The 9,610-nt window shown below is 42.7% G+C and overlaps 1 long non-coding RNA gene across 1 annotated transcript; it reads left to right on the top strand.

Moving 5' to 3' along the window:
* The first annotated feature begins 430 nt into the window (after positions 1–430).
* On the top strand, positions 431–4,166 carry LOC148035092 (uncharacterized). The gene is made up of 3 exons (XR_015691224.1): positions 431–1,577; positions 2,497–2,576; positions 2,700–4,166. It is a non-coding gene; the product is annotated as an uncharacterized LOC148035092 (long non-coding RNA).
* Positions 4,167–9,610: the final 5,444 nt, after the last annotated feature.

Below are 9,610 nucleotides of genomic sequence, written 5' to 3' on the forward strand. Positions count from 1 at the left end.
GCATTGTACCCAAATTGCATAACATCCCATCAAATTTTCTAAATTTTGTGCCTCTTTAAAAGTCGCAGGTTCATCATTATCACACAAACTAGAAATAGTCAATGAATAACAATCTAATACATTAGAGGTATCATGAGAGCTCGATCGAGTATGACTAGCCAATGATGCACTCAACTTATTATCACACAATGTTTGCATCATCCATTTTGGTATAATCTTAGATTGAAGGCAAAAACGTGTCATAGATATATCTATCTCTTTCATACATGAAAGTAAAAATTGAATAGCATCTTTTACAAAGATAATATCATGGTTGACTAAGATACGCTTCATGGATGGTATAATTTATAACATTTGCTTTCATTACTGTATCCATCAAAAATATATTTTACACAGCCTTGTCCTGCTTGAGGCATTGTGTGGTGTTCGTCCATGCACATTGACGATGTCAGGCAAGCAACAACGAATCGATGAGATGAGCCTGAAGAATCAGAAACCTCTGCGTGACTACAAGCACACGCTAGATGCTACCGAACTTGACATGGCTGAGGTGGCGTGATCCTTCGGAACGATCAATGGAAGCACAATGAGGAATGCAAACCCAGAGCCACCGAAGGAGCTAAGGTTCACAAGGTGTCTATATCATTGTCTTTCGACAGGATCCGATAGCCACATGCGAATCTACTATCGGCAGGAGCTTTACCTATACTTCGTGGGGCGCCCTCCGCTAGAAAAAGAACTCCGACACGGAACCAACCACCAACGCCACAGAAGCGCAATGAAAGCAAAGGCGATCCTAGAATCTTCATCAAACTGTCCGCAAGAACAGGGATTATCTTGCCCTGATTGAAGGACATGAACTCTTGGATGCGCTGATTGAACTACTTTGAGAAGGCCAAGCTTTCAGCCAAGCTCAAGTTTTTGTCATGGGACGTGAGGGGAATGGGTCCCGATCTCAAGAAACAAGTCTGCTGTAGCTTGATCAAAAATGCAAGCCCCATGTCATTGCCCTGCAGGAGGTGAAGCTCGATGAGGCAAACTGTGATAAGCTAGCCATCCCAAACTATTTTTGTCTGCATGATGCCGTTAGCACAGGGCACGGTGGCACCTTGCTGCTGGTCCAAGAATCTTTCAAGCCAGCATTTCTTTGGAAAGCTGGTGATTGTAGCTGCATTGCCGCCTCGATTTAAGTGGGATTTGAGGAACTTGCTGTGACCTCAGTCTACGTCTCTAATGTCTCAGTGACAAGAAAAATACAATAGGAGGATTTGAGATTTCAGCTAGGCTGTAGATTGGCCACACTCATCGGTGACTGGAATATGACATGCTCACCTCATGATCCAGTCTCATGGAGGCACCTACATGCTGTTGGAGGAGAGACAGGCCTAGGATGATCTTGTTCAGCAGGCAAAGCTGAGGAACATCGTCACCCTTGACCTGGAGCACTCCTACAAGTTCTTCACGTGGCATAACTGCCACAACGGCTCTACATGGAGAGCTAGCAGGCTGGACACATGTACCTGACATAGGGTGCATGGTGGATAGGCGGTTGTCCCAACCTCAAAGGTCTTCATCAGGTAAATGCCTCTGATCACATACCCATTTTTGTCTCATTGAGAATTGTGCTGGCAAGGAGCCTCGAATGTGGCCCTCCCCATTTCAGGTTAAATACCTCATCCTTAGTGATTCCTTAAGGAAGCCGTTAGGACATGGCTGCTGTCTGCCAGTCTGGCTCTGCCCGTGGACTTCAAATGGAAAGAATGCCTGCATGCTATCACAGAACTAGCTAAGTTCTTTGGCAGGAAGAAGGCCCAAGAACGAATGCGAGAGTGCATCTTGGTGTCCTACTCATGACAATGTCTGCTGGAAGCCCTTTCCATCTTGCTCAATGACCTCTTGATGCAGCAAATGCTCATCAATGTGGAAGACTTTAGAAGGCCCTCAGGAGAATTGACGCATGATAGTCATTCTATTACCTCAGCCTTTGAAGCCCATCTAGCCACAATAGTCGGCACTTGCAACACTACAACAGGAGGATGAGGGATTTTCTTGGTAGCTGTGTTGTTTCTATCCCTAGACTGGCCCTTTCCTACTGAAGAGATCAAAGATGTAGTGTTCCAAATGAAAGTTGGGAAATCACCAGGTCCTGATGGTCTCTCTATAGAACTGTTTCAGCAACTATGGGGGGCATGCTCCAATGATCTGGTAGATTTGGTCAACCACTTTAGATGCTCAGACTCTATGTTGGAAGATTTTAATCAGGAGATGATCAAACTGGTTCCCAAATCTCCTACTTGCACCAAAGTCTCTAATTGGCGGCCCCTCACGATGCTCAACTTTACCTACAAAATCTGTGCAAAAGCACTTGCTGTTCGAATTAAGTACTTCCCTCTAGAATCATTCATCCCAGGCAGTACGGCTTAATGTTTGGTGACCACATCCATGATGGTGTTATTTAATCTGATTTTCTCGATTGACCATGTCCTTTCTTTGCAGGCTGATTTCATCCTGGTCAACCTGGACCTGGAGAAGACTTATGATCATGTCAGCTGGTCATTCATCCTTGGTGTTCTCAGGCTGTTCAAATCGGTCCCGTATTCATTAACATGGTAGCAGCCCTATTCAATAATGCATTTGCGGTGGTGAGCATTAATTGTCTTGTCTGAAGTCCCTCCTTTCTGAAGAAATCCATTTGGCAGGGCTGTCCGCTAGCACCCCCTCTTGTTTGCCCTCGTGATGGACCCACTACTTCGGAAGATAGATGAGAGAATTCAGTTTAGCACAATCGAAGGTCTTCCTCTACCAAATGGAGACATTATGCTGCACCATTCTTTGCGGATGACCACTCCTTGCTGGTGGTTGTAGAGAAAGCATCAATAGATGAACTCCTTGAGGTCTACAATGAGTTTGCTGCACTCTCATACTTTGAGAATCAACACAGCTAAGATGCGGATGCTTTTCCTCTCTTGGGGAGAACTTGAACAGTGGGTCTTCCAAAATGGCTTCAGAGTCATCAGACCAGGAGAGCATCAGATACTTGGGGGCACCCATTGGCATAGGAATATCTCTCGGGCAAGTGATTTGCTCAAAAATTCAAAAGCAAGGTCAATGATTGGTTCTCAGCCCCTATCTCGCTTGCAGGTACAATAACAGTGACGAAGAATATTTTGATCTCTTCTACACTGTATGCAGCTTCATTATTCCCTTTCTCTAATTTAAGGCTTCTTGGCAACAATTGGAGAAACTCTTCAAATACTTCATTTGGTCAAGCAGAGACAGCAAGATGCTGTCAGAAGTGGTGCAGCAATGAAAGCATAGACAAATGCTGAAATTAACTCTTGAACACAAGACAGAAGAGAAAGGAAACAAAAGAACCAAAGAACAAAAGAACACTGCAAAGGAAGAGAACTTAGAGATGTGCTCAGGAAATGGAATCCATATACCAAACACGAGAATGATGCGTACAACAATGAGTCACTGGTTGTGTGGGCACCAGCATCGGCTTCTCTCTCCAACAGGAAGACCATTGGAAGAATGATGATGAGTGAACGAGAAGAGGAGCCATTGAATAAATAGGCCTAGATTATGCCAAATATGGCACTTGATCAGCCAGCATTTAATGCTGGTTGGCGAGCAAATGCCTCAATAATCACTAAAATGATCACTATAAAATACCTAAACTACCCAATAATGTCAAGCAGAGCCCACACTCACACACGAGCTGACTAGATTGCTAATACCCTCTCTCAGATCATGGGTGATCGGATACAGTACAATGAGACAATGAGAATTATATACAACAAAGAACTATCAAAGTAGAACCATGGAGACCCAAGTAGTGGGTGATCAAGCCATCACCAAGGTGCCTCGAAGAGAACTTGACGTCAATGTCGATTGTACTAGCTTCAGAAATAGAGAAGAGTCATAACAGATCTTTTTGTTTGTCACAACAATGTCTTGTAGTAGCATACAAGACGATCCTGCCAAAAAATGCCTTTGAATATATGTGACCATGGATTCCTTGCCCTTTGGCCAAGATCGCCAAAGTGTCCTCTCATGTGAGCTCAAGCCTAGGAGCCAAGCTCGCGCTCTATCAAAGAAAATATAGCTCATCATGAACCTGGATATCAATGTCACTCTAAGATTTGAACCTGCTAGACTTCACTCGATGTGTCAAGAACGTCCTCTTTGGAACCTATGCACCTATATATTTGTATAGATGAGGCACGATTGTCCCATCTCATCACGCTCACACTCCCTCTTTGGCACCGGAGAGTTGTGAGGGATGACCGCATCACTTGGACTAGAAAGCAGCAGAGAAATAGGCAATCAAGTTATTTTCACGATTTGAAGAAGTGGATCTCTTCCACTCCATAGACTACAGTTCTTTGGCCAAAGAATCGGAATCAAAGTTTGAAGAAGAGGATGACGTGGTGGAGGAGATTGTATTCTGCTTCTTCTTCTTCTTTTGTGAGGTTACTAACTCCTTGCAGTCCTTCCACAAATGACCCTTCTTACCACAATGATAATATTGGGCCTTTGATTTCTTCTTCTTGTTACCTCTCTTTCAAGTTGTAAAGGCCTCACTAGAACCACCATAATGAGATGAGAGCCTTCCTTATAAATGCAAAGATGTCTCATACTCAAGCAGCATCGAGAACATATATATAAAGCTTATAGATGTAGAGGATATTTGGGCCCCAACGCATTCATCAAACTTCGGGGGGAGGTTGTAGAGTACTATATCCACGAGATGTGACTCTGGAAGGATAGATTGTATGTGTTGAAGCTAGTCCTATACCTATGTAACATGGAGAGCAAAAATGATTAAATGGTGTCCTTGGACTCAAACTTCATCTGTTGAAGTTGTCCATAGAGGGTTATAGCACGTATAGAGGAAGGTGCCATGTACAACATTTAAAGCTTTGACCATATCTCTGGAGGTATCCTATAGGAGATAATCGTAGGTAGAACTTCTTTAGAGATACACCGAAGCAGTGCAGAATATGCATGGGCAATGTCCGAATCCTATGTAAGCACAATTGTTTCATGGTTGTCCTCATCAAAATCGTCGGGAAGAGGAAAAGGTTGTTGAGACCTAGGAATAGCTCCACATACAATGTATCCAATATGTGTTTGTACAAACCAAGCTTTTATCACAACACTCCATGTAAGATAGTTAGGTCCATGTAACTTATCATCCGTAGAAGTGCACGGAGAAACCATTTGGAGAGGAGAAGAAGAAAATATAGGAGATAAAAAGTATATGGAGAGAGACTACAGCCAAACTAGCGACAAATACTTCACAAAATGAGGGTTCACATGCAATGTAACAAAAAATCTAATCAATAACAAAGGCCAAATGTTACAAAATAAAGAAAAACCATTCAAAAACAACAAAAACGGTCTATACAAGCAATTGCCCAGCCATGATTAAGGGCAGAAAACAAAAAATGTAGGTTGGTGGAGCATTGAATATAGCAAATTGATAATTGTAGGTTGAAGTCTAGGCGTAGGCTAAAAGTGCAGGTTGTTGGTTTGAAAAATGTAGGTTTGATCAGTAAGGGGGAGAAAGGCTTGTAATCAACAGAAAAATCACAGCAAGAATCTAAATCTTGCAATCTCATACCATGTCAAAAGTGGTACAGCAATGGAAGTATAAATAAATTGATGAACACAAGACTGAAGAGAGAGAAAACAAAAGAACAAAATAACACTACAAAGGAATCAAACCTAGAGATGTACTCGTGAAATGGAATCCATATACTAAACACGAGAATGACCTTGTACAATGAGTCTGGTTGCGTACACACCAGCACTGGCTCCTCTCTCCAACAGGAAGACCACCTAAAGAATGATGATGATTGAATGAGAGGAGGCATTGAATAAATAGGCCCAAAATATGCGACATGTAGCAGCTGGTCGGCCGTTATTTAATGCTGGTTGATCAACAATAAATGCCTAAATAATCACTAAAATGACTGTTATAAAATATCTAAACTACCCAATAATGTCAAGCATAGCCTAGACTCATAGATGAGCTGACTAGACTGCTAACATAAGCTTGCACAGATAGGCTGAGACATCCTCACATCACACAAGAATAAAGGTAGGGAACTAAGAGGTTGGCTTTTGGCCTAATAAGGAAAGTACACCAAGATGATCCTTGGACAGTGTGAGAGTGCGAAATGGAAAGAGAAAAGAGAACACCAAGAGGAGGAGGCAAAGAGAGAACGCAAAAGAGAAAAGGAACAATGTGATTGCAATGGTTGAATGTACAAGACTGCAACAACCAGCCCCAAAACGCAGCTCTATGCGTTAGTGTGGACACTAGACCATGGCAGAGGGATGAGAGAATGAGGAGGGTTGGTTGATCACAAAGGATCAATGATGGATAATGGATAATGAAAGTGGAATGACAACCTGTCTATATTTAGGCGAAAAAGAGAGAAACCCTAATTGAGGTCAAATCCCTAAAAAATAGCCAAAAGTATCCAAGAAAAAATACATTATGTGCCCTCCATCTAAAGTGTCTAAATCACATAAAATGATTGACAAAGACAATACTAGAGCTCCTAATGTCCTCGTTTGACTTAGATTGAGGTTCACATGCAAGAGATGACCAAACAAGACACACATAACTGCTAATCCCCCCTCTTAGATCTTGGATGTGGTGGAAGGCCAAAGGCGATGTAGATCCAAGGGTGGCAAGAAGATTGCCAAAGCCGATGTAGTCCATCAATGGAGAAAGCCAACCAAGGAGCAAGACCCCCTCTCCATATAGATAATCAATCAAATGGAAGGCCACCAAAGGGAAATGGAAATGGAGAGGCCTCGAATGGATCACTCCAAAAAACTCTAGTCGAGGATGGGTGAGCTAAGCTTGTAACCTAACTATGAGACGATAGGGAGAAACTATCGAATGCGCCATAAGTTGCATAGAAACACTAGGAACCAAGGGCCAAGGGGGCAAGGAATGGTGGCTTGATTGACAAATAAAAGGAGTAGCCGCATAAAAGAAAGGTCCAAAAAGTAGATTGAAAATCGCAAAGCAACTCCTTATGATTGTGGAAAGCTCCCTTTGAAACACAAAGGGCCAGGAAATCCAAAGCCATATCACCAATATTGTCCCCCTTTGAAACGAATGGAACGTATGAGGGAACCACTAGAGGAGATGGTGGGGGATGGAATGGAACCTATGGAATTTATGGTGCATAATCGAGAACGGGTGTGGCTATAGAAAGATGCCCTGTACAAAAGAAGGGAAATGGAGCATAGATAGCTCCCTCTCCGCCTAGCTTGTCACAAAAGTGGCTCCAATAGAAGAATCCCCAATAAAGATGACCAATTTGGTAAAGACTACGTGGGTTTGGAGTCTAGGAAGGCCATAAACTGAGAGGAGAGGAAAGCCCAAGTCAAGAACATATAGAGCGTTAAATGGAGCTCAACAGATTGTTAGACAATAGAGGCAAGGTGCCGATACTACTATTAGGCATCGAAGAAAAGTTATACCCTCGAACGGATAGAGAACCTGTAGCAAGTCACCTTGGGGAGTCAGGACTAGAGGCACCACTAGCAATGAGCCAAGATTGCTCAGAGAAAGAGACAATCAAAGAAGGCTCCTCCACCTGATAAATATGTGGAAATATTGACTTAGTGAAAAGAGTGGGTGATGAAGTAGAGGTAGATGAAGGCTCCGATACAGATCCACTCCACTCCCGAATAAAGGTGAGGGTATATCCTCCAACACTTCTCCTCGGGTGCAATGTCTTTTCACAATGAGGACATGTGGGATATCCTCTATGTTTTCCCACAAAAGCTGTATCATAGTTGAAAGATAACTCCAACTTCTTTCTCTTTCCTTTTTTCTGCTTGGCTTGTTCTTTACTTGTAGATAAATCGCATAAGCATGGCCATGTGCATGGGCTCCACAAGAATCTTACTCATTGTGGCGTGCATCCTGCTCAAGCACTAATGCGACTAGCTCCTCCCAAGTGAGAGAACTAGTGTAGAATATATCATATGTCGGTGACAAAAGATGTGAGAGAAGTGTCACAGCTAGGTCCTCCGAAGAGATGCCTATACCAAGGAATGAAAGCTCATCTCAAATCTTCTCCATCCTATGGATGTGATCCCCCATCGTAGGGGAATCTACAATGATAGAGAGTTATTGTAGCTTCAACTCAAGAGATGAGCGATACCCAAATGTCTAGATTCAGAAGAGAGATACCAATCTCCTCCAAATCTTTGCAGTAGTGTGGATATGTCTAACATGCATGAGCACAAAATCTGTGCAACTCAAAAGGAGAGGAGAGCGGGTTGTAGCATTCAACTGATCCCATAAAGCTGTCGAATTCGGAGTCACACCATGAGGATCTACAATAGGTAGGGATATAGGGACTATAATAAAATCCTAAAGGTCATAGTAGTCGAGGAGATGCTCCATGCGGCACGACCATATGGGGTAGTCCATTCCATCTAGCTTGTTGGATGTAGAGAGAGGGTAGGACTGGCGCTTGCTCATGAGATGTTATCAATGCCAATTGAGAACTAGAAGCCTTGGAAAAATATAACGAGAAAGAGTAATAAGATGGTGGTTGGTCTGAAAGATCCCGAACCACACAATTCCTCATGGCATACAAGTCGGCCATAAATGTTCTCCAATAAAGTTCTTGCAAGAAAACAAAAGAAGATACTGCCATTTGAATAAAAGTGACCAATAAGAGGTGTCCTTCCGATAATTGGGGCCTGTTGAGCCATGTATAAAAGAAAATTAATTGAGGCAAGGTAGATGGGGAGTGTTTGATCTCGAGGGGAACACACAATGTCGGGTAGAGAAAGGGAGCAATAAATTCAAAAGGAAAATAGGTCTTCAATCTGTAAACATAGCCAATGAAGGGGTTGGGTTAAGTACAAGGATTGCTTGGTCCCTATAGTAAACACAAATTTGCCCGAAAGTTAGCTTGTTATGGAGGCCCACCAGCACAAAAAAGAAGTCATCTTGGTCAATAAAGACTAGCCCACTGGAGTTGAAATTGATGATGTGACTATGTACAGGCAAATGGTTGGAAGCTTGATCTACTTAACTATCACCATGCTTGATTTGAGTTATGTTGTTGGGCTCATAAGTCAATTTATGCAGAAGCCCAGAAAGCTACATTTGGATTATGTTAGATGGATTATGAGATATGCAAAGTCCACTGTAGATTATGGGTTGTTTTATAGATAAGGCCCTGAAACTAGTTGGATACACGGATGTAGATTGGGTAAGATATTCATATGATTGTAGGTCTATGAGTGGTTATGCCTTTGGCTTTGGAAGTGGAATGATCAATCGGAGTAGCAAGAGGAAACCAATGGTTGCATTGTCTAGCACCACTGAGGCAAAGTACAAGGGTGTTGCATTGGCAGCATGTGAGATTACATCAAAGAAAGAAATTGGTTCTTCTATAAACAAGCTACCCAACAAAGAACATGTGCCACCAGCATGCAAATGTGCCGCCTAGGAGGACCGATGACCTCTTTGCACAAAATGCAAAGATACAAGGGTTACTTGCACAAAAACGCACATAAAGTAGGGCTTGGTTCTGCAGCATGTGTGCTGAGGTTT

The sequence above is a fragment of the Lygodium microphyllum genome, chromosome 6 (assembly GCF_053477565.2).
Source record: "Lygodium microphyllum isolate KBCC chromosome 6, Lygodium_microphyllum_v1.1.10, whole genome shotgun sequence".
In the NCBI taxonomy this organism is placed as follows: domain Eukaryota; kingdom Viridiplantae; phylum Streptophyta; class Polypodiopsida; order Schizaeales; family Lygodiaceae; genus Lygodium; species Lygodium microphyllum.